Source organism: Engystomops pustulosus, chromosome 9, assembly GCF_040894005.1.
Source record: "Engystomops pustulosus chromosome 9, aEngPut4.maternal, whole genome shotgun sequence".
NCBI lineage: Eukaryota > Metazoa > Chordata > Amphibia > Anura > Leptodactylidae > Engystomops > Engystomops pustulosus.
In genome coordinates this window covers 64,118,459-64,138,793 of record NC_092419.1, presented here as the reverse complement: position 1 = coordinate 64,138,793, position 20,335 = coordinate 64,118,459, and the positions used below count along the sequence as shown (strand labels likewise).

Genomic DNA, 20,335 nt, shown 5'->3' with positions numbered 1-20,335 from the left:
ATTTGAACCTTCTTTTACTATCTCATAGAGAAACTAACACAATTTTCAGGTTCAAAAAGGGCAACAGAACTTGGGATTCCCAGCCAGTCTCCCATGCTGGTACTTGCCAAGCCTTATGCTGCATTGCTGCTGCGATCTGGCGAGAGCAGGCACATTCAGCTTAGAATGGCCATTGACAGCAGTTGTTCAATTTGAACCTTCTTCTACTATCTTATATAGAAACTAACACAATTTTCAGGTTCAAAAAGGTCACCAGAACTTGGGATTCCAAGACAGTCTCCCATGCTGGTACTTGCCAAGCCTTAAGCTGCATTGCTGCTGCAATCTGACAAGAGCAGGCACATTCAGCTTAGAATGGCCGTTGACAGCAGCTGTTCAATTTGAACCTTCTTTTGCTATCTCATAGAGAAACTAACACAATTTTCAGGTTCAAAAAGGTCACCAGAACTTGGGATTCCAAGCCAGTCTCCCATGCTGGTACTTGCCAAGCCTTAAGCTGCATCGCTGCTGCGATCTAACAAGAGCACGCACATTCAGCTTAGAATGGCCGTTGACAGCAGCTGTTCAATTTGAACCTTCTTTTACTATCTCATAGAGAAACTAACACATTTTCAGGTTCAAAAAGGGCAACAGAACTTGGGATTCCCAGGCAGTCTCCCATGCTGGTACTTGCCAAGCCTTAAGCTGCATTGCTGCTGCGATCTGACGAGAGCAGGCACATTCAGCTTAGAATGGCCGTTGACAGCAGCTGTTCAATTTGAACCTTCTTTTACTATCTCATAGAGAAACTAACACAATTTTAAGGTTCAAAAAGGTCAACGGAACTTGGGATTCCCAGCCAGTCTCCCATGCTGGTACTTGCCAAGCCTTAAGCTGCATTGCTGCTGCGATCTGACGAGAGCAGGCACATTCAGCTTAGAATGGCCGTTGACAGCAGCTGTTCAATTTGAACCTTCTTTTACTATCTCATAGAGAAACTAACACATTTTCAGGTTCAAAAAGGTCAACGGAACTTGGAATTCCCAGCCAGTCTCCCATGCTGGTACTTGCCAAGCCTTAAGTTGCATTGCTGCTGCGATCTGACGAGAGCAGGCAAATTCAGCTTAGAATGGCCGTTGACAGCAGCTGTTCAATTTGAACCTTCTTTTACTATCTCATAGAGAAACTAACACATTTTCAGGTTCAAAAAGGTCAACGGAACTTGGAATTCCCAGCCAGTCTCCCATGCTGGTACTTGCCAAGCCTTAAGTTGCATTGCTGCTGCGATCTGACGAGAGCAGGCACATTCAGCTTAGATTTGCCGTTGACAGCAGCTGTTCAATTTGAACCTTCTTTTACTATCTCATAGAGAAACTAAAACAATTTTCAGGTTCAAAAAGGTCAACGGAACTTGGGATTCCCAGCCAGTCTCCCATGCTGGTACTTGCCAAGCCTTAAGCTGCATTGCTGCTGCGATCTGACGAGAGCAGGCACATTCAGCTTAGAATGGCCGTTGACAGCAGCTGTTCAATTTGAACCATCTTTTGCTATCTCATAGAGAAACTAACACAATTTTCAGGTTCAAAAAGGTCAACGGAACTTGGGATTCCCAGCCAGTCTCCCATGCTGGTACTTGCCAAGCCTTAAGCTGCATCGCTGCTGTGATCTGACAAGAGCAGGCACATTCAGCTTAGAATGGCCGTTGACAGCAGCATTTCAAATTGAACCTTCTTTTACTATCTCATAGAGAAACTAAAACAATTTTCAAGTTCAAAAAGGTCAACAGAACTTGGGATTCCCAGCCAGTCTCCCATGCTGGAACTTGCCAAGCCTTAAGCTGCATCGCTGCTGCGATCTGACAAGAGCACGCACATTCAGCTTAGAATGGCCGTTGACAGCAGCTGGTCAATTTGAACCTTCTTTTACTATCTCATAGAGAAACTAACACAATTTTCAGGTTCAAAAAGGTCAACAGAACTTGGGATTCCCAGCCAGTCTCCCATGCTGGTACTTGCCAAGCCTTAAGCTGCATTGCTGCTGCGATCTGACGAGAGCAGGCACATTCAGCTTAGAATGGCCGTTGACAGCAGCTGTTCAATTTGAACCTTCTTTTGCTATCTCATAGAGAAACTAACACAATTTTCAGGTTCAAAAAGGTCCTCGGAACTTGGGATTCCCAGCCAGTCTCCCATGCTGGTACTTGCCAAGCCTTAAGCTGCATTGCTGCTGCGATCTGACGAGAGCAGGCACATTCAGCTTAGAATGGCCGTTGACAGCAGCTGTTCAATTTGAACCATCTTTTGCTATCTCATAGAGAAACTAACACAATTTTCAGGTTCAAAAAGGTCAACGGAACTTGGGATTCCCAGCCAGTCTCCCATGCTGGTACTTGCCAAGCCTTAGGCTGCATTGCTGCTGCGATCTGACGAGAGCAGGCACATTCAGCTTAGAATGGCCATTGACAGCAGCTGTTCAATTTGAACCTTCTTTTACTATCTCATAGAGAAACTAACACAATTTTCAGGTTCAAAAAGGTCAACAGAACTTGGGATTCCCAGCCAGTCTCCCATGCTGGTACTTGCCAAGCCTTAAGCTGCATCGCTGCTGCGATCTGACAAGAGCACACACATTCAGCTTAGAATGGCCGTTGACAGGAGTTGTTCAATTTGAACCTTCTTCTACTATCTCATAGAGAAACTAACACAATTTTCAGGTTCAAAAAAGTCACCAGAACTTGGGATTCCCAGCCAGTCTCCCATGCTGGTACTTGCCAAGCCTTAAGCTGCATCGCTGCTGCGATCTGACAAGAGCACGCACATTCAGCTTAGAATGGCCGTTGACAGCAGCTGTTCAATTTGAACCTTCTTTTACTATCTCATAGAGAAAATAACACAATTTTCAGGTTCAAAAAGGTCAACAGAACTTGGGATTCCCAGCCAGTCTCCCATGCTGGTACTTGCCAAGCCTTAAGCTGCATTGCTGCTGCAATCTGACAAGAGCAGGCACATTCAGCTTAGAATGGCCGTTGACAGCAGCATTTCAAATTGAACCTTCTTTTACTATCTCATAGAGAAACTAAAACAATTTTCAAGTTCAAAAAGGTCAACAGAACTTGGGATTCCCAGCCAGTCTCCCATGCTGGAACTTGCCAAGCCTTAAGCTGCATCGCTGCTGCGATCTGACAAGCGCACGCACATTCAGCTTAGAATGGCCGTTGACAGCAGCTGTTCAATTTGAACCTTCTTTTACTATCTCATAGAGAAACTAACACAATTTTCAGGTTCAAAAAGGTCAACAGAACTTGGGATTCCCAGCCAGTCTCCCATGCTGGTACTTGCCAAGCCTTAAGCTGCATTGCTGCTGCGATCTGACGAGAGCAGGCACATTCAGCTTAGAATGTCGGTTGACAGCAGCTGTTCAATTTGAACCTTCTTTTGCTATCTCATAGAGAAACTAACACAATTTTCAGGTTCAAAAAGGTCAACGGAACTTGGGATTCCCAGCCAGTCTCCCATGCTGGTACTTGCCAAGCCTTAAGCTGCATTGATGCTGCGATCTGGCAAGAGCAGGCACATTCAGCTTAGAATGGCTATTGACAGCAGTTGTTCAATTTGAACCTTCTTCTACTATCTTATATAGAAACTAACACAATTTTAAGGTTCAAAAAGGTCACCAGAACTTGGGATTCCAAGTCAGTCTCCCATGCTGGTACTTGCCAAGCCTTAAGCTGCATTGCTGCTGCAATCTGACAAGAGCAGGCACATTCAGCTTAGAATGGCCGTTGACAGCAGCTGTTCAATTTGAACCTTCTTTTGCTATCTCATAGAGAAACTTACACAATTTTCAGGTTCAAAAAGGTCACCAGAACTTGGGATTCCAAGCCAGTCTCCCATGCTGGTACTTGCCAAGCCTTAAGCTGCATCACTGCTGCGATCTCACAAGAGCACGCACATTCAGCTTAGAATGGCCGTTGACAGCAGCTGTTCAATTTGAACCTTCTTTTACTATCTCATAGAGAAACTAACACAATTTTCAGGTTCAAAAAGGGCAACGGAACTTGGGATTCCCAGCCAGTCTCCCATGCTGGTACTTGCCAAGCCTTATGCTGCATTGTTGCTGCGATCTGGCGAGAGCAGGCACATTCAGCTTAGAATGGCCATTGACAGCAGTTGTTCAATTTGAACCTTCTTCTACTATCTTATATAGAAACTAACACAATTTTCAGGTTCAAAAAGGTCACCAGAACTTGGGATTCCAAGACAGTCTCCCATGCTGGTACTTGCCAAGCCTTAAGCTGCATTGCTGCTGCAATCTGACAAGAGCAGGCACATTCAGCTTAGAATGGCCGTTGACAGCAGCTGTTCAATTTGAACCTTCTTTTGCTATCTCATAGAGAAACTAACACAATTTTCAGGTTCAAAAAGGTCACCAGAACTTGGGATTCCAAGCCAGTCTCCCATGCTGGTACTTGCCAAGCCTTAAGCTGCATCGCTGCTGCGATCTAACAAGAGCACGCACATTCAGCTTAGAATGGCCGTTGACAGCAGCTGTTCAATTTGAACCTTCTTTTACTATCTCATAGAGAAACTAACACATTTTCAGGTTCAAAAAGGGCAACAGAACTTGGGATTCCCAGGCAGTCTCCCATGCTGGTACTTGCCAAGCCTTAAGCTGCATTGCTGCTGCGATCTGACGAGAGCAGGCACATTCAGCTTAGAATGGCCGTTGACAGCAGCTGTTCAATTTGAACCTTCTTTTACTATCTCATAGAGAAACTAACACAATTTTAAGGTTCAAAAAGGTCAACGGAACTTGGGATTCCCAGCCAGTCTCCCATGCTGGTACTTGCCAAGCCTTAAGCTGCATTGCTGCTGCGATCTGACGAGAGCAGGCACATTCAGCTTAGAATGGCCGTTGACAGCAGCTGTTCAATTTGAACCTTCTTTTACTATCTCATAGAGAAACTAACACATTTTCAGGTTCAAAAAGGTCAACGGAACTTGGTATTCCCAGCCAGTCTCCCATGCTGGTACTTGCCAAGCCTTAAGTTGCATTGCTGCTGCGATCTGACGAGAGCAGGCAAATTCAGCTTAGAATGGCCGTTGACAGCAGCTGCTCAATTTGAACCTTCTTTTGCTATCTCATAGAGAAACTAACACAATTTTCAGGTTCAAAACGGTCAACGGAACTTGGGATTCCCAGCCAGTCTCCCATGCTGGTACTTGCCAAGCCTTAAGCTGCATTGCTGCTGTGATCTGACAAGAGCAGGCACATTCAGCTTAGAATGGCCGTTGACAGCAGCATTTCAAATTGAACCTTCTTTTACTATCTCATAGAGAAACTAAAACAATTTTCAAGTTCAAAAAGGTCAACAGAACTTGGGATTCCCAGCCAGTCTCCCATGCTGGAACTTGCCAAGCCTTAAGCTGCATCGCTGCTGCGATCTGACAAGAGCACGCACATTCAGCTTAGAATGGCCGTTGACAGCAGCTGGTCAATTTGAACCTTCTTTTACTATCTCATAGAGAAACTAACACAATTTTCAGGTTCAAAAAGGTCAACAGAACTTGGGATTCCCAGCCAGTCTCCCATGCTGGTACTTGCCAAGCCTTAAGCTGCATTGCTGCTGCGATCTGACGAGAGCAGGCACATTCAGCTTAGAATGGCCGTTGACAGCAGCTGTTCAATTTGAACCTTCTTTTGCTATCTCATAGAGAAACTAACACAATTTTCAGGTTCAAAAAGGTCCTCGGAACTTGGGATTCCCAGCCAGTCTCCCATGCTGGTACTTGCCAAGCCTTAAGCTGCATTGCTGCTGCGATCTGACGAGAGCAGGCACATTCAGCTTAGAATGGCCGTTGACAGCAGCTGTTCAATTTGAACCATCTTTTGCTATCTCATAGAGAAACTAACACAATTTTCAGGTTCAAAAAGGTCAACGGAACTTGGGATTCCCAGCCAGTCTCCCATGCTGGTACTTGCCAAGCCTTAGGCTGCATTGCTGCTGCGATCTGACGAGAGCAGGCACATTCAGCTTAGAATGGCCATTGACAGCAGCTGTTCAATTTGAACCTTCTTTTACTATCTCATAGAGAAACTAACACAATTTTCAGGTTCAAAAAGGTCAACAGAACTTGGGATTCCCAGCCAGTCTCCCATGCTGGTACTTGCCAAGCCTTAAGCTGCATCGCTGCTGCGATCTGACAAGAGCACACACATTCAGCTTAGAATGGCCGTTGACAGGAGTTGTTCAATTTGAACCTTCTTCTACTATCTCATAGAGAAACTAACACAATTTTCAGGTTCAAAAAAGTCACCAGAACTTGGGATTCCCAGCCAGTCTCCCATGCTGGTACTTGCCAAGCCTTAAGCTGCATCGCTGCTGCGATCTGACAAGAGCACGCACATTCAGCTTAGAATGGCCGTTGACAGCAGCTGTTCAATTTGAACCTTCTTTTACTATCTCATAGAGAAAATAACACAATTTTCAGGTTCAAAAAGGTCAACAGAACTTGGGATTCCCAGCCAGTCTCCCATGCTGGTACTTGCCAAGCCTTAAGCTGCATTGCTGCTGCAATCTGACAAGAGCAGGCACATTCAGCTTAGAATGGCCGTTGACAGCAGCATTTCAAATTGAACCTTCTTTTACTATCTCATAGAGAAACTAAAACAATTTTCAAGTTCAAAAAGGTCAACAGAACTTGGGATTCCCAGCCAGTCTCCCATGCTGGAACTTGCCAAGCCTTAAGCTGCATCGCTGCTGCGATCTGACAAGCGCACGCACATTCAGCTTAGAATGGCCGTTGACAGCAGCTGTTCAATTTGAACCTTCTTTTACTATCTCATAGAGAAACTAACACAATTTTCAGGTTCAAAAAGGTCAACAGAACTTGGGATTCCCAGCCAGTCTCCCATGCTGGTACTTGCCAAGCCTTAAGCTGCATTGCTGCTGCGATCTGACGAGAGCAGGCACATTCAGCTTAGAATGTCGGTTGACAGCAGCTGTTCAATTTGAACCTTCTTTTGCTATCTCATAGAGAAACTAACACAATTTTCAGGTTCAAAAAGGTCAACGGAACTTGGGATTCCCAGCCAGTCTCCCATGCTGGTACTTGCCAAGCCTTAAGCTGCATTGATGCTGCGATCTGGCAAGAGCAGGCACATTCAGCTTAGAATGGCTATTGACAGCAGTTGTTCAATTTGAACCTTCTTCTACTATCTTATATAGAAACTAACACAATTTTAAGGTTCAAAAAGGTCACCAGAACTTGGGATTCCAAGTCAGTCTCCCATGCTGGTACTTGCCAAGCCTTAAGCTGCATTGCTGCTGCAATCTGACAAGAGCAGGCACATTCAGCTTAGAATGGCCGTTGACAGCAGCTGTTCAATTTGAACCTTCTTTTGCTATCTCATAGAGAAACTTACACAATTTTCAGGTTCAAAAAGGTCACCAGAACTTGGGATTCCAAGCCAGTCTCCCATGCTGGTACTTGCCAAGCCTTAAGCTGCATCACTGCTGCGATCTCACAAGAGCACGCACATTCAGCTTAGAATGGCCGTTGACAGCAGCTGTTCAATTTGAACCTTCTTTTACTATCTCATAGAGAAACTAACACAATTTTCAGGTTCAAAAAGGGCAACGGAACTTGGGATTCCCAGCCAGTCTCCCATGCTGGTACTTGCCAAGCCTTATGCTGCATTGTTGCTGCGATCTGGCGAGAGCAGGCACATTCAGCTTAGAATGGCCATTGACAGCAGTTGTTCAATTTGAACCTTCTTCTACTATCTTATATAGAAACTAACACAATTTTCAGGTTCAAAAAGGTCACCAGAACTTGGGATTCCAAGACAGTCTCCCATGCTGGTACTTGCCAAGCCTTAAGCTGCATTGCTGCTGCAATCTGACAAGAGCAGGCACATTCAGCTTAGAATGGCCGTTGACAGCAGCTGTTCAATTTGAACCTTCTTTTGCTATCTCATAGAGAAACTAACACAATTTTCAGGTTCAAAAAGGTCACCAGAACTTGGGATTCCAAGCCAGTCTCCCATGCTGGTACTTGCCAAGCCTTAAGCTGCATCGCTGCTGCGATCTAACAAGAGCACGCACATTCAGCTTAGAATGGCCGTTGACAGCAGCTGTTCAATTTGAACCTTCTTTTACTATCTCATAGAGAAACTAACACATTTTCAGGTTCAAAAAGGGCAACAGAACTTGGGATTCCCAGGCAGTCTCCCATGCTGGTACTTGCCAAGCCTTAAGCTGCATTGCTGCTGCGATCTGACGAGAGCAGGCACATTCAGCTTAGAATGGCCGTTGACAGCAGCTGTTCAATTTGAACCTTCTTTTACTATCTCATAGAGAAACTAACACAATTTTAAGGTTCAAAAAGGTCAACGGAACTTGGGATTCCCAGCCAGTCTCCCATGCTGGTACTTGCCAAGCCTTAAGCTGCATTGCTGCTGCGATCTGACGAGAGCAGGCACATTCAGCTTAGAATGGCCGTTGACAGCAGCTGTTCAATTTGAACCTTCTTTTACTATCTCATAGAGAAACTAACACATTTTCAGGTTCAAAAAGGTCAACGGAACTTGGAATTCCCAGCCAGTCTCCCATGCTGGTACTTGCCAAGCCTTAAGTTGCATTGCTGCTGCGATCTGACGAGAGCAGGCAAATTCAGCTTAGAATGGCCGTTGACAGCAGCTGTTCAATTTGAACCTTCTTTTGCTATCTCATAGAGAAACTAACACAATTTTCAGGTTCAAAACGGTCAACGGAACTTGGGATTCCCAGCCAGTCTCCCATGCTGGTACTTGCCAAGCCTTAAGCTGCATTGCTGCTGCAATCTGACGAGAGCAGGCACATTCAGCTTAGAATTGCCGTTGACAGCAGCTGTTCAATTTGAACCTTCTTTTACTATCTCATAGAGAAACTAACACAATTTTCAGGTTCAAAAAGGTCAACAGAACTTGGGATTCCCAGCCAGTCTCCCATGCTGGTACTTGCCAAGCCTTAAGCTGCATCGCTGCTGCGATCTGAAAAGAGCACACACATTCAGCTTAGAATGGCCGTTGACAGCAGTTGTTCAATTTGAACCTTCTTCTACTATCTCATAGAGAAACTAACACAATTTTCAGGTTCAAAAAGGTCACCAGAACTTGGGATTCCCAGCCAGTCTCCCATGCTGGTACTTGCCAAGCCTTAAGCTGCATCGCTGCTGCGATCTGAGAAGAGCACGCACTTTCAGCTTAGAATTGCCGTTGACAGCAGCTTTTCAATTTGAACCTTCTTTTACTATCTCATACAGAAACTAACACAATTTTCAGGTTCAAAAAGGTCAACGGAACTTGGGATTCCCAGCCAGTCTCCCATGCTGGTACTTGCCAAGCCTTAAGCTGCATTGCTGCTGCGAGCTGACGAGAGCAGGCACATTCAGCTTAGAATGGCCATTGACAGCAGCTGTTCAATTTGAACCTTCTTTTGCTATCTCATAGAGAAACTAACACAATTTTCAGGTTCAAAAAGGTCACCAGAACTTGGGATTCCAAGCCAGTCTCCCATGCTGGTACTTTCCAAGCCTTAAGCTGCATCACTGCTGCGATCTGACAAGCGCACGCACATTCAGCTTAGAATGGCCGTTGACAGCAGCTGTTCAATTTGAACCTTCTTTTACTATCTCATAGAGAAACTAACACATTTTCAGGTTCAAAAAGGTCAACAGAACTTGGGATTCCCAGCCAGTCTCCCATGCTGGTACTTGCCAAGCCTTAAGCTGCATTGCTGCTGCGATCTGAAGAGAGCAGGCACATTCAGCTTAGAATGGCCGTTGACAGCAGCTGTTCAATTTGAACCTTCTTTTACTATCTCATAGAGAAACTAACACAATTTTCAGGTTCAAAAAGGTCAACGGAACTTGGGATTCCCAGCCAGTCTCCCATGCTGGTACTTGCCAAGCCTTAAGCTGCATTGCTGCTGCGATCTGACGAGAGCAGGCACATTCAGCTTAGAATTGCCGTTGACAGCAGCTGTTCAATTTGAACCTTCTTTTACTATCTCATACAGAAACTAACACAATTTTCAGGTTCAAAAAGGTCAACGGAACTTGGGATTCCCAGCCAGTCTCCCATGCTGGTACTTGCCAAGCCTTAAGCTGCATTGCTGCTGCGAGCTGACGAGAGCAGGCACATTCAGCTTAGAATGGCCATTGACAGCAGCTGTTCAATTTGAACCTTCTTTTGCTATCTCATAGAGAAACTAACACAATTTTCAGGTTCAAAAAGGTCACCAGAACTTGGGATTCCAAGCCAGTCTCCCATGCTGGTACTTGCCAAGCCTTAAGCTGCATCACTGCTGCGATCTGACAAGCGCACGCACATTCAGCTTAGAATGGCCGTTGACAGCAGCTGTTCAATTTGAACCTTCTTTTACTATCTCATAGAGAAACTAACACATTTTCAGGTTCAAAAAGGTCAACAGAACTTGGGATTCCCAGCCAGTCTCCCATGCTGGTACTTGCCAAGCCTTAAGCTGCATTGCTGCTGCGATCTGACGAGAGCAGGCACATTAAGCTTAGAATGGCCGTTGACAGCAGCTGTTCAATTTGAACCTTCTTTTACTATCTCATAGAGAAACTAACACAATTTTCAGGTTCAAAAAGGTCAACGGAACTTGGGATTCCCAGCCAGTCTCCCATGCTGGTACTTGCCAAGCCTTAAGCTGCATTGCTGCTGCGATCTGACGAGAGCAGGCACATTCAGCTTAGAATGGCCGTTGACAGCAGCTGTTCAATTTGAACCTTCTTTTACTATCTCATAGAGAAACTAACACAATTTTCAGGTTCAAAAAAGTCACCAGAACTTGGGATTCCCAGCGAGTCTCCCATGCTGGTACTTGCCAAGCCTTAAGCTGCATCGCTGCTGCGATCTGACAAGAGCACGCACATTCAGCTTAGAATGGCCGTTGACAGCAGCTGTTCAATTTGAACCTTCTTTTACTATCTCATAGAGAAACTAACACAATTTTCAGGTTCAAAAAGGTCAACGGAACTTGGGATTCCCAGCCAGTCTCCCATGCTGGTACTTGCCAAGCCTTAAGCTGCATTGCTGCTGCGATCTGGCAAGAGCAGGCACATTCAGCTTAGAATGGCCATTGACAGCAGTTGTTCAATTTGAACCTTCTTCTACTATCTTATATAGAAACTAACACAATTTTAAGGTTCAAAAAGGTCACCAGAACTTGGGATTCCAAGTCAGTCTCCCATGCTGGTACTTGCCAAGCCTTAAGCTGCATTGCTGCTGCAATCTGACAAGAGCAGGCACATTCAGCTTATAATGGCCGTTGACAGCAGCTGTTCAATTTGAACCTTCTTTTGCTATCTCATAGAGAAACTTACACAATTTTCAGGTTCAAAAAGGTCACCAGAACTTGGGATTCCAAGCCAGTCTCCCATGCTGGTACTTGCCAAGCCTTAAGCTGCATCGCTGCTGCGATCTCACAAGAGCACGCACATTCAGCTTAGAATGGCCGTTGACAGCAGCTGTTCAATTTGAACCTTCTTTTACTATCTCATAGAGAAACTAACACAATTTTCAGGTTCAAAAAGGGCAACGGAACTTGGGATTCCCAGCCAGTCTCCCATGCTGGTACTTGCCAAGCCTTATGCTGCATTGCTGCTGCGATCTGGCGAGAGCAGGCACATTCAGCTTAGAATGGCCATTGACAGCAGTTGTTCAATTTGGACCTTCTTCTACTATCTTATATAGAAACTAACACAATTTTAAGGTTCAAAAAGGTCACCAGAACTTGGGATTCCAAGTCAGTCTCCCATGCTGGTACTTGCCAAGCCTTAAGCTGCATTGCTGCTGCAATCTGACAAGAGCAGGCACATTCAGCTTAGAATGGCCGTTGACAGCAGCTGTTCAATTTGAACCTTCTTTTGCTATCTCATAGAGAAACTTACACAATTTTCAGGTTCAAAAAGGTCACCAGAACTTGGGATTCCAAGCCAGTCTCCCATGCTGGTACTTGCCAAGCCTTAAGCTGCATCGCTGCTGCGATCTCACAAGAGCACGCACATTCAGCTTAGAATGGCCGTTGACAGCAGCTGTTCAATTTGAACCTTCTTTTACTATCTCATAGAGAAACTAACACAATTTTCAGGTTCAAAAAGGGCAACGGAACTTGGGATTCCCAGCCAGTCTCCCATGCTGGTACTTGCCAAGCCTTATGCTGCATTGCTGCTGCGATCTGGCGAGAGCAGGCACATTCAGCTTAGAATGGCCATTGACAGCAGTTGTTCAATTTGAACCTTCTTCTACTATCTTATATAGAAACTAACACAAGTTTCAGGTTCAAAAAGGTCACCAGAACTTGGGATTCCAAGCCAGTCTCCCATGCTGGTACTTGCCAAGCCTTAAGCTGCATTGCTGCTGCAATCAGACAAGAGCAGGCACATTCAGCTTAGAATGGCCGTTGACAGCAGCTGTTCAATTTGAACCTTCTTTTGCTATCTCATAGAGAAACTAACACAATTTTCAGGTTCAAAAAGGTCACCAGAACTTGGGATTCCAAGCCAGTCTCCCATGCTGGTACTTGCCAAGCCTTAAGCTGCATTGCTGCTGCAATCTGACGAGAGCAGGCACATTCAGCTTAGAATGGCCGTTGACAGCAGCTGTTCAATTTGAACCTTCTTTTACTATCTCATAGAGAAACTAACACAATTTTCAGGTTCAAAAAGGTCAACGGAACTTGGGATTCCCAGCCAGTCTCCCATGCTGGTACTTGCCAAGCCTTAAGCTGCATCGCTGCTGCGATCTGAAAAGAGCACACACATTCAGCTTAGAATGGCCGTTGACAGCAGCTGTTCAATTTGAACCTTCTTTTACTATCTCATAGAGAAACTAACACATTTTCAGGTTCAAAAAGGTCAACGGAACTTGGAATTCCCAGCCAGTCTCCCATGCTGGTACTTGCCAAGCCTTAAGTTGCATTGCTGCTGCGATCTGACGAGAGCAGGCAAATTCAGCTTAGAATGGCCGTTGACAGCAGCTGTTCAATTTGAACCTTCTTTTACTATCTCATAGAGAAACTAACACATTTTCAGGTTCAAAAAGGTCAACAGAACTTGGGATTCCCAGCCAGTCTCCCATGCTGGTACTTGCCAAGCCTTAAGCTGCATTGCTGCTGCAATCTGACGAGAGCAGGCACATTCAGCTTAGAATTGCCGTTGACAGCAGCTGTTCAATTTGAACCTTCTTTTACTATCTCATAGAGAAACTAACACAATTTTCAGGTTCAAAAAGGTCAACGGAACTTGGAATTCCCAGCCAGTCTCCCATGCTGGTACTTGCCAAGCCTTAAGTTGCATTGCTGCTGCGATCTGACGAGAGCAGGCAAATTCAGCTTAGAATTGCCGTTGACAGCAGCTGTTCAATTTGAACCTTCTTTTACTATCTCATAGAGAAACTAACACATTTTCAGGTTCAAAAAGGTCAACAGAACTTGGGATTCCCAGCCAGTCTCCCATGCTGGTACTTGCCAAGCCTTAAGCTGCATTGCTGCTGCAATCTGACGAGAGCAGGCACATTCAGCTTAGAATTGCCGTTGACAGCAGCTGTTCAATTTGAAACTTCTTTTACTATCTCATAGAGAAACTAACACAATTTTCAGGTTCAAAAAGGTCAACAGAACTTGGGATTCCCAGCCAGTCTCCCATGCTGGTACTTGCCAAGCCTTATGCTGCATTGCTGCTGCGATCTGGCGAGAGCAGGCACATTCAGCTTAGAATGGCCATTGACAGCAGTTGTTCAATTTGAACCTTCTTCTACTATCTTATATAGAAACTGAAACAATTTTCAGGTTCAAAAAGGTCACCAGAACTTGGGATTCCAAGCCAGTCTCCCATGCTAGTACTTGCCAAGCCTTAAGCTGCATTGCTGCTGCGATCTGACGAGAGCAGGCACATTCAGCTTAGAATGGCCGTTGACAGCAGCTGTTCAATTTGAACCTTCTTTTACTATCTCATAGAGAAACTAACACATTTTCAGGTTCAAAAAGGGCAACGGAACTTGGAATTCCCAGCCAGTCTCCCATGCTGGTACTTGCCAAGCCTTAAGTTGCATTGCTGCTGCGATCTGACGAGAGCAGGCACATTCAGCTTAGAATGGCCATTGACAGCAGCTGTTCAATTTGAACCTTCTTTTGCTATCTCATAGAGAAACTAACACAATTTTCAGGTTCAAAAAGGTCACCAGAAGTTGGGATTCCAAGCCAGTCTCCCATGCTGGTACTTGCCAAGCCTTAAGCTGCATCGCTGCTGCAATCTGACAAGAGCACGAACATTCAGCTTAGAATGGCCGTTGACAGCAGCTGTTCAATTTGAACCTTCTTTTACTATCTCATAGAGAAACTAACACAATTTTCAGGTTCAAAAAGGTCAACGGAACTTGGGATTCCCAGCCAGTCTCCCATGCTGGTACTTGCCAAGCCTTAAGCTGCATTGCTGCTGCGATCTGACGAGAGCAGGCACATTCAGCTTAGAATGGCCGTTGACAGCAGCTGTTCAATTTGAACCTTCTTTTACTATCTCATAGGAAACTAACACAATTTTCAGGTTCAAAAAAGGCACCAGAACTTGGGATTCCCAGCCAGTCTCCCATGCTGGTACTTGCCAAGCCTTAAGCTGCATCGCTGCTGCGATCTGACAAGAGCACGCACATTCAGCTTAGAATGGCCGTTGACAGCAGCTGTTCAATTTGAACCTTCTTTTACTATCTCATAGAGAAACTAACACAATTTTCAGGTTCAAAAAGGTCAACAGAACTTGGGATTCCCAGCCAGTCTCCCATGCTGGTACTTGCCAAGCCTTAAGCTGCATTGCTGCTGCGATCTGACGAGAGAAGGCACATTCAGCTTAGAATGGCCGTTGACAGCAGCTGTTCAATTTGAACCTTCTTTTGCTATCTTATAGAGAAACTAAAACAAATTTTCAGGTTCAAAAAGGTCAAAGGAACTTGGGATTCCCAGCCAGTCTCCCATGCTGGTACTTGCCAAGCCTTAAGCTGCATTGCTGCTGCGATCTGACGAGAGCAGGCACATTCAGCTTAGAATGGCCATTGACAGCAGTTGTTCAATTTGAACCTTCTTCTACTATCTCATATAGAAACTAACACAATTTTCAGGTTCAAAAAGGTCACCAGAACTTGGGATTTCAAGCCAGTCTCCCATGCTGGTACTTGCCAAGCCTTAAGCTGCATCGCTGCTGCGATCTGACAAGAGCACGCACATTCAGCTTAGAATCGCCGTTGACAGCAGCTGTTCAATTTGAACCTTCTTTTACTATCTCATAGAGAAACTAACACAATTTTCAGGTTCAAAAAGGGCAACGGAACTTGGGATTCCCAGCCAGTCTCCCATGCTGGTACTTGCCAAGCCTTAAGCTGCATTGCTGCTGCAATCTGACAAGAGCAGGCACATTCAGCTTAGAATGGCCGTTGACAGCAGCTGTTCAATTTGAACCTTCTTTTGCTATCTCATAGAGAAACTAACACAATTTTCAGGTTCAAAAAGGTCACCAGAACTTGGGATTCCAAGCCAGTCTCCCATGCTGGTACTTGCCAAGCCTTAAGCTGCAATCTGACAAGAGCACGCACATTCAGCTTAGAATGGCCGTTGACAGCAGCTGTTCAATTTGAACCTTCTTTTGCTATCTCATAGAGAAACTAACACAATTTTCAGGTTCAAAACGGTCAACGGAACTTGGGATTCCAAGCCAGTCTCCCATGCTGGTACTTGCCAAGCCTTAAGCTGCATTGCTGCTGCAATCTGGCGAGAGCAGGCACATTCAGCTTAGAATGGCCGTTGACAGCAGTTGTTCAATTTGAACCTTCTTCTACTATCTCATAGAGAAACTAACACAATTTTCAGGTTCAAAAAGGTCACCAGAACTTGGGATTCCCAGCCAGTCTCCCATGCTGGTACTTGCCAAGCCTTAAGCTGCATCGCTGCTGCGATCTGAGAAGAGCACGCACATTCAGCTTAGAATTGCCGTTGACAGCAGCTTTTCAATTTGAACCTTCTTTTACTATCTCATACAGAAACTAACACAATTTTCAGGTTCAAAAAGGTCAACGGAACTTGGGATTCCCAGCCAGTCTCCCATGCTGGTACTTGCCAAGCCTTAAGCTGCATTGCTGCTGCGATCTGACGAGAGCAGGCACATTCAGCTTAGAATGGCCGTTGACAGCAGCTGTTCAATTTGAACCTTCTTTTACTATCTCATAGAGAAACTAACACAATTTTCAGGTTCAAAAAGGTCAACGGAACTTGGGATTCCAAGCCAGTCTCCCATGCTGGTACTTGCCAAGCCTTAAGCTGCATCGCTGCTGCGATCTGACAAGAGCACTCACATTTAGCTTAGAATGGCCGTTGACAGCAGCTGTTCAATTTGAACCTTCTTTTACTATCTCATAGAGAAACTAACACATTTTCAGGTTCAAAAAGGTCAACAGAACTTGGGATTCCCAGCCAGTCTCCCATGCTGGTACTTGCCAAGCCTTAAGCTGCATTGCTGCTGCAATCTGACGAGAGCAGGCACATTCAGCTTAGAATTGCCGTTGACAGCAGCTGTTCAATTTGAAACTTCTTTTACTATCTCATAGAGAAACTAACACAATTTTCAGGTTCAAAAAGGTCAACAGAACTTGGGATTCCCAGCCAGTCTCCCATGCTGGTACTTGCCAAGCCTTAAGCTGCATCGCTGCTGCGATCTGAAAAGAGCACACACATTCAGCTTAGAATGGCCGTTGACAGCAGCTGTTCAATTTGAACCTTCTTCTACTATCTCATAGAGAAACTAACACAATTTTCAGGTTCAAAAAGGTCACCAGAACTTGGGATTCCCAGCCAGTCTCCCATGCTGGTACTTGCCAAGCCTTAAGCTGCATCGCTGCTGCGATCTGACAAGAGCACGCACATTCAGCGTAGAATTGCCGTTGACAGCAGCTTTTCAATTTGAACCTTCTTTTACTATCTCATAGAGAAACTAACACAATTTTCAGGTTCAAAAAGGTCAACGGAACTTGGGATTCCCAGCCAGTCTCCCATGCTGGTACTTGCCAAGCCTTAAGCTGCATTGCTGCTGCGATCTGACGAGAGCAGGCACATTCAGCTTAGAATGGCCATTGACAGCAGCTGTTTAATTTGAACCTTCTTTTACTATCTCATAGAGAAACTAACACAATTTTCAGGTTCAAAAAGGTCAACAGAACTTGGGATTCCCAGCCAGTCTCCCATGCTGGTACTTGCCAAGCCTTATGCTGCATTGCTGCTGCGATCTGGCGAGAGCAGGCACATTCAGCTTAGAATGGCCATTGACAGCAGTTGTTCAATTTGAACCTTCTTCTACTATCTTATATAGAAACTAAAACAATTTTCAGGTTCAAAAAGGTCACCAGAACTTGGGATTCCAAGCCAGTCTCCCATGCTAGTACTTGCCAAGCCTTAAGCTGCATTGCTGCTGCGATCTGACGAGAGCAGGCACATTCAGCTTAGAATGGCCGTTGACAGCAGCTGTTCAATTTGAACCTTCTTTTACTATCTCATAGAGAAACTAACACATTTTCAGGTTCAAAAAGGTCAACGGAACTTGGAATTCCCAGCCAGTCTCCCATGCTGGTACTTGCCAAGCCTTAAGTTGCATTGCTGCTGCGATCTGACGAGAGCAGGCACATTCAGCTTAGAATGGCCATTGACAGCAGCTGTTCAATTTGAACCTTCTTTTGCTATCTCATAGAGAAACTAACACAATTTTCAGGTTCAAAAAGGTCACCAGAAGTTGGGATTCCAAGCCAGTCTCCCATGCTGGTACTTGCCAAGCCTTAAGCTGCATCGCTGCTGCAATCTGACAAGAGCACGCACATTCAGCTTAGAATGGCCGTTGACAGCAGCTGTTCAATTTGAACCTTCTTTTACTATCTCATAGAGAAACTAACACAATTTTCAGGTTCAAAAAGGTCAACGGAACTTGGGATTCCCAGCCAGTCTCCCATGCTGGTACTTGCCAAGCCTTAAGCTGCATTGCTGCTGCGATCTGACGAGAGCAGGCACATTCAGCTTAGAATGGCCGTTGACAGCAGCTGTTCAATTTGAACCTTCTTTTACTATCTCATAGGAAACTAACACAATTTTCAGGTTCAAAAAAGGCACCAGAACTTGGGATTCCCAGCCAGTCTCCCATGCTGGTACTTGCCAAGCCTTAAGCTGCATCGCTGCTGCGATCTGACAAGAGCACGCACATTCAGCTTAGAATGGCCGTTGACAGCAGCTGTTCAATTTGAACCTTCTTTTACTATCTCATAGAGAAACTAACACAATTTTCAGGTTCAAAAAGGTCAACAGAACTTGGGATTCCCAGCCAGTCTCCCATGCTGGTACTTGCCAAGCCTTAAGCTGCATTGCTGCTGCGATCTGACGAGAGAAGGCACATTCAGCTTAGAATGGCCGTTGACAGCAGCTGTTCAATTTGAACCTTCTTTTGCTATCTTATAGAGAAACTAAAACAAATTTTCAGGTTCAAAAAGGTCAAAGGAACTTGGGATTCCCAGCCAGTCTCCCATGCTGGTACTTGCCAAGCCTTAAGCTGCATTGCTGCTGCGATCTGACGAGAGCAGGCACATTCAGCTTAGAATGGCCATTGACAGCAGTTGTTCAATTTGAACCTTCTTCTACTATCTCATATAGAAACTAACACAATTTTCAGGTTCAAAAAGGTCACCAGAACTTGGGATTTCAAGCCAGTCTCCCATGCTGGTACTTGCCAAGCCTTAAGCTGCATCGCTGCTGCGATCTGACAAGAGCACGCACATTCAGCTTAGAATCGCCGTTGACAGCAGCTGTTCAATTTGAACCTTCTTTTACTATCTCATAGAGAAACTAACACAATTTTCAGGTTCAAAAAGGGCAACGGAACTTGGGATTCCCAGCCAGTCTCCCATGCTGGTACTTGCCAAGCCTTAAGCTGCATTGCTGCTGCAATCTGACAAGAGCAGGCACATTCAGCTTAGAATGGCCGTTGACAGCAGCTGTTCAATTTGAACCTTCTTTTGCTATCTCATAGAGAAACTAACACAATTTTCAGGTTCAAAAAGGTCACCAGAACTTGGGATTCCAAGCCAGTCTCCCATGCTGGTACTTGCCAAGCCTTAAGCTGCAATCTGACAAGAGCACGCACATTCAGCTTAGAATGGCCGTTGACAGCAGCTGTTCAATTTGAACCTTCTTTTGCTATCTCATAGAGAAACTAACACAATTTTCAGGTTCAAAACGGTCAACGGAACTTGGGATTCCAAGCCAGTCTCCCATGCTGGTACTTGCCAAGCCTTAAGCTGCATTGCTGCTGCAATCTGGCGAGAGCAGGCACATTCAGCTTAGAATGGCCGTTGACAGCAGTTGTTCAATTTGAACCTTCTTCTACTATCTCATAGAGAAACTAACACAATTTTCAGGTTCAAAAAGGTCACCAGAACTTGGGATTCCCAGCCAGTCTCCCATGCTGGTACTTGCCAAGTCTTAAGCTGCATCGCTGCTGCGATCTGAGAAGAGCACGCACATTCAGCTTAGAATTGCCGTTGACAGCAGCTTTTCAATTTGAACCTTCTTTTACTATCTCATACAGAAACTAACACAATTTTCAGGTTCAAAAAGGTCAACGGAACTTGGGATTCCCAGCCAGTCTCCCATGCTGGTACTTGCCAAGCCTTAAGCTGCATTGCTGCTGCGATCTGACGAGAGCAGGCACATTCAGCTTAGAATGGCCGTTGACAGCAGCTGTTCAATTTGAACCTTCTTTTACTATCTCATAGAGAAACTAACACAATTTTCAGGTTCAAAAAGGTCAACGGAACTTGGGATTCCAAGCCAGTCTCCCATGCTGGTACTTGCCAAGCCTTAAGCTGCATCGCTGCTGCGATCTGACAAGAGCACTCACATTTAGCTTAGAATGGCCGTTGACAGCAGCTGTTCAATTTGAACCTTCTTTTACTATCTCATAGAGAAACTAACACAATTTTCAGGTTCAAAAAGGGCAACGGAACTTGGGATTCCCAGCCAGTCTCCCATGCTGGTACTTGCCAAGCCTTAAGCTGCATTGCTGCTGCGATCTGGCGAGAGCAGGCACATTCAGCTTAGAATGGCCATTGACAGCAGTTGTTCAATTTGAACCTTCTTCTACTATCTTATATAGAAACTAACGCAATTTTCAGGTTCAAAAAGGTCACCAGAACTTGGGATTCCAAGCCAGTCTCCCATGCTGGTACTTGCCAAGCCTTAAGCTGCATTGCTGCTGCAATCTGACAAGAGCAC

The 20,335-nt window shown here is 45.1% G+C and overlaps 50 pseudogenes; all 50 read right to left on the bottom strand.

The window, feature by feature from the left end:
* Window positions 1–624: 624 nt before the first annotated feature.
* On the bottom strand, window positions 625–743 carry LOC140078625 (5S ribosomal RNA; annotated as a pseudogene).
* Window positions 744–813: 70 nt separating this feature from the next.
* Window positions 814–932, bottom strand: LOC140093520 (5S ribosomal RNA; annotated as a pseudogene).
* Window positions 933–1,001: 69 nt separating this feature from the next.
* Window positions 1,002–1,120, bottom strand: LOC140093377 (5S ribosomal RNA; annotated as a pseudogene).
* A 69-nt stretch (window positions 1,121–1,189) lies between these two features.
* Window positions 1,190–1,308, bottom strand: LOC140097437 (5S ribosomal RNA; annotated as a pseudogene).
* A 70-nt stretch (window positions 1,309–1,378) lies between these two features.
* LOC140093507 (5S ribosomal RNA) lies at window positions 1,379–1,497 on the bottom strand (annotated as a pseudogene).
* Window positions 1,498–1,567: 70 nt separating this feature from the next.
* Window positions 1,568–1,686, bottom strand: LOC140096272 (5S ribosomal RNA; annotated as a pseudogene).
* Window positions 1,687–1,945: 259 nt separating this feature from the next.
* Window positions 1,946–2,064, bottom strand: LOC140079375 (5S ribosomal RNA; annotated as a pseudogene).
* Window positions 2,065–2,134: 70 nt separating this feature from the next.
* Window positions 2,135–2,253, bottom strand: LOC140096162 (5S ribosomal RNA; annotated as a pseudogene).
* A 70-nt stretch (window positions 2,254–2,323) lies between these two features.
* Window positions 2,324–2,442, bottom strand: LOC140091709 (5S ribosomal RNA; annotated as a pseudogene).
* A 448-nt stretch (window positions 2,443–2,890) lies between these two features.
* Window positions 2,891–3,009, bottom strand: LOC140097607 (5S ribosomal RNA; annotated as a pseudogene).
* Window positions 3,010–3,268: 259 nt separating this feature from the next.
* Window positions 3,269–3,387, bottom strand: LOC140084735 (5S ribosomal RNA; annotated as a pseudogene).
* A 1,203-nt stretch (window positions 3,388–4,590) lies between these two features.
* Window positions 4,591–4,709, bottom strand: LOC140078623 (5S ribosomal RNA; annotated as a pseudogene).
* A 70-nt stretch (window positions 4,710–4,779) lies between these two features.
* On the bottom strand, window positions 4,780–4,898 carry LOC140093495 (5S ribosomal RNA; annotated as a pseudogene).
* A 69-nt stretch (window positions 4,899–4,967) lies between these two features.
* Window positions 4,968–5,086, bottom strand: LOC140092499 (5S ribosomal RNA; annotated as a pseudogene).
* A 70-nt stretch (window positions 5,087–5,156) lies between these two features.
* Window positions 5,157–5,275, bottom strand: LOC140096731 (5S ribosomal RNA; annotated as a pseudogene).
* A 259-nt stretch (window positions 5,276–5,534) lies between these two features.
* Window positions 5,535–5,653, bottom strand: LOC140079374 (5S ribosomal RNA; annotated as a pseudogene).
* Window positions 5,654–5,723: 70 nt separating this feature from the next.
* Window positions 5,724–5,842, bottom strand: LOC140096161 (5S ribosomal RNA; annotated as a pseudogene).
* A 70-nt stretch (window positions 5,843–5,912) lies between these two features.
* On the bottom strand, window positions 5,913–6,031 carry LOC140091728 (5S ribosomal RNA; annotated as a pseudogene).
* Window positions 6,032–6,479: 448 nt separating this feature from the next.
* Window positions 6,480–6,598, bottom strand: LOC140097600 (5S ribosomal RNA; annotated as a pseudogene).
* A 259-nt stretch (window positions 6,599–6,857) lies between these two features.
* On the bottom strand, window positions 6,858–6,976 carry LOC140084734 (5S ribosomal RNA; annotated as a pseudogene).
* Window positions 6,977–8,179: 1,203 nt separating this feature from the next.
* On the bottom strand, window positions 8,180–8,298 carry LOC140078622 (5S ribosomal RNA; annotated as a pseudogene).
* A 70-nt stretch (window positions 8,299–8,368) lies between these two features.
* LOC140093483 (5S ribosomal RNA) lies at window positions 8,369–8,487 on the bottom strand (annotated as a pseudogene).
* Window positions 8,488–8,556: 69 nt separating this feature from the next.
* Window positions 8,557–8,675, bottom strand: LOC140093525 (5S ribosomal RNA; annotated as a pseudogene).
* Window positions 8,676–8,745: 70 nt separating this feature from the next.
* On the bottom strand, window positions 8,746–8,864 carry LOC140093621 (5S ribosomal RNA; annotated as a pseudogene).
* A 448-nt stretch (window positions 8,865–9,312) lies between these two features.
* Window positions 9,313–9,431, bottom strand: LOC140092191 (5S ribosomal RNA; annotated as a pseudogene).
* A 258-nt stretch (window positions 9,432–9,689) lies between these two features.
* Window positions 9,690–9,808, bottom strand: LOC140084618 (5S ribosomal RNA; annotated as a pseudogene).
* A 70-nt stretch (window positions 9,809–9,878) lies between these two features.
* On the bottom strand, window positions 9,879–9,997 carry LOC140083937 (5S ribosomal RNA; annotated as a pseudogene).
* Window positions 9,998–10,067: 70 nt separating this feature from the next.
* LOC140092190 (5S ribosomal RNA) lies at window positions 10,068–10,186 on the bottom strand (annotated as a pseudogene).
* Window positions 10,187–10,444: 258 nt separating this feature from the next.
* Window positions 10,445–10,563, bottom strand: LOC140085110 (5S ribosomal RNA; annotated as a pseudogene).
* A 70-nt stretch (window positions 10,564–10,633) lies between these two features.
* Window positions 10,634–10,752, bottom strand: LOC140093471 (5S ribosomal RNA; annotated as a pseudogene).
* Window positions 10,753–11,011: 259 nt separating this feature from the next.
* LOC140098840 (5S ribosomal RNA) lies at window positions 11,012–11,130 on the bottom strand (annotated as a pseudogene).
* Window positions 11,131–12,900: 1,770 nt separating this feature from the next.
* LOC140093523 (5S ribosomal RNA) lies at window positions 12,901–13,019 on the bottom strand (annotated as a pseudogene).
* A 69-nt stretch (window positions 13,020–13,088) lies between these two features.
* LOC140094789 (5S ribosomal RNA) lies at window positions 13,089–13,207 on the bottom strand (annotated as a pseudogene).
* A 70-nt stretch (window positions 13,208–13,277) lies between these two features.
* On the bottom strand, window positions 13,278–13,396 carry LOC140097356 (5S ribosomal RNA; annotated as a pseudogene).
* Window positions 13,397–13,465: 69 nt separating this feature from the next.
* Window positions 13,466–13,584, bottom strand: LOC140094903 (5S ribosomal RNA; annotated as a pseudogene).
* A 259-nt stretch (window positions 13,585–13,843) lies between these two features.
* LOC140096739 (5S ribosomal RNA) lies at window positions 13,844–13,962 on the bottom strand (annotated as a pseudogene).
* A 69-nt stretch (window positions 13,963–14,031) lies between these two features.
* LOC140095756 (5S ribosomal RNA) lies at window positions 14,032–14,150 on the bottom strand (annotated as a pseudogene).
* Window positions 14,151–14,409: 259 nt separating this feature from the next.
* LOC140093459 (5S ribosomal RNA) lies at window positions 14,410–14,528 on the bottom strand (annotated as a pseudogene).
* A 258-nt stretch (window positions 14,529–14,786) lies between these two features.
* On the bottom strand, window positions 14,787–14,905 carry LOC140096013 (5S ribosomal RNA; annotated as a pseudogene).
* Window positions 14,906–14,976: 71 nt separating this feature from the next.
* Window positions 14,977–15,095, bottom strand: LOC140090592 (5S ribosomal RNA; annotated as a pseudogene).
* A 1,004-nt stretch (window positions 15,096–16,099) lies between these two features.
* LOC140093445 (5S ribosomal RNA) lies at window positions 16,100–16,218 on the bottom strand (annotated as a pseudogene).
* Window positions 16,219–16,476: 258 nt separating this feature from the next.
* On the bottom strand, window positions 16,477–16,595 carry LOC140094795 (5S ribosomal RNA; annotated as a pseudogene).
* Window positions 16,596–17,043: 448 nt separating this feature from the next.
* LOC140082418 (5S ribosomal RNA) lies at window positions 17,044–17,162 on the bottom strand (annotated as a pseudogene).
* Window positions 17,163–17,421: 259 nt separating this feature from the next.
* LOC140096738 (5S ribosomal RNA) lies at window positions 17,422–17,540 on the bottom strand (annotated as a pseudogene).
* Window positions 17,541–17,609: 69 nt separating this feature from the next.
* Window positions 17,610–17,728, bottom strand: LOC140090782 (5S ribosomal RNA; annotated as a pseudogene).
* A 259-nt stretch (window positions 17,729–17,987) lies between these two features.
* On the bottom strand, window positions 17,988–18,106 carry LOC140093433 (5S ribosomal RNA; annotated as a pseudogene).
* Window positions 18,107–18,364: 258 nt separating this feature from the next.
* On the bottom strand, window positions 18,365–18,483 carry LOC140096012 (5S ribosomal RNA; annotated as a pseudogene).
* Window positions 18,484–18,554: 71 nt separating this feature from the next.
* LOC140090589 (5S ribosomal RNA) lies at window positions 18,555–18,673 on the bottom strand (annotated as a pseudogene).
* A 1,004-nt stretch (window positions 18,674–19,677) lies between these two features.
* LOC140093421 (5S ribosomal RNA) lies at window positions 19,678–19,796 on the bottom strand (annotated as a pseudogene).
* A 259-nt stretch (window positions 19,797–20,055) lies between these two features.
* On the bottom strand, window positions 20,056–20,174 carry LOC140096801 (5S ribosomal RNA; annotated as a pseudogene).
* Between the last annotated feature and the right edge of the window lie 161 nt (window positions 20,175–20,335).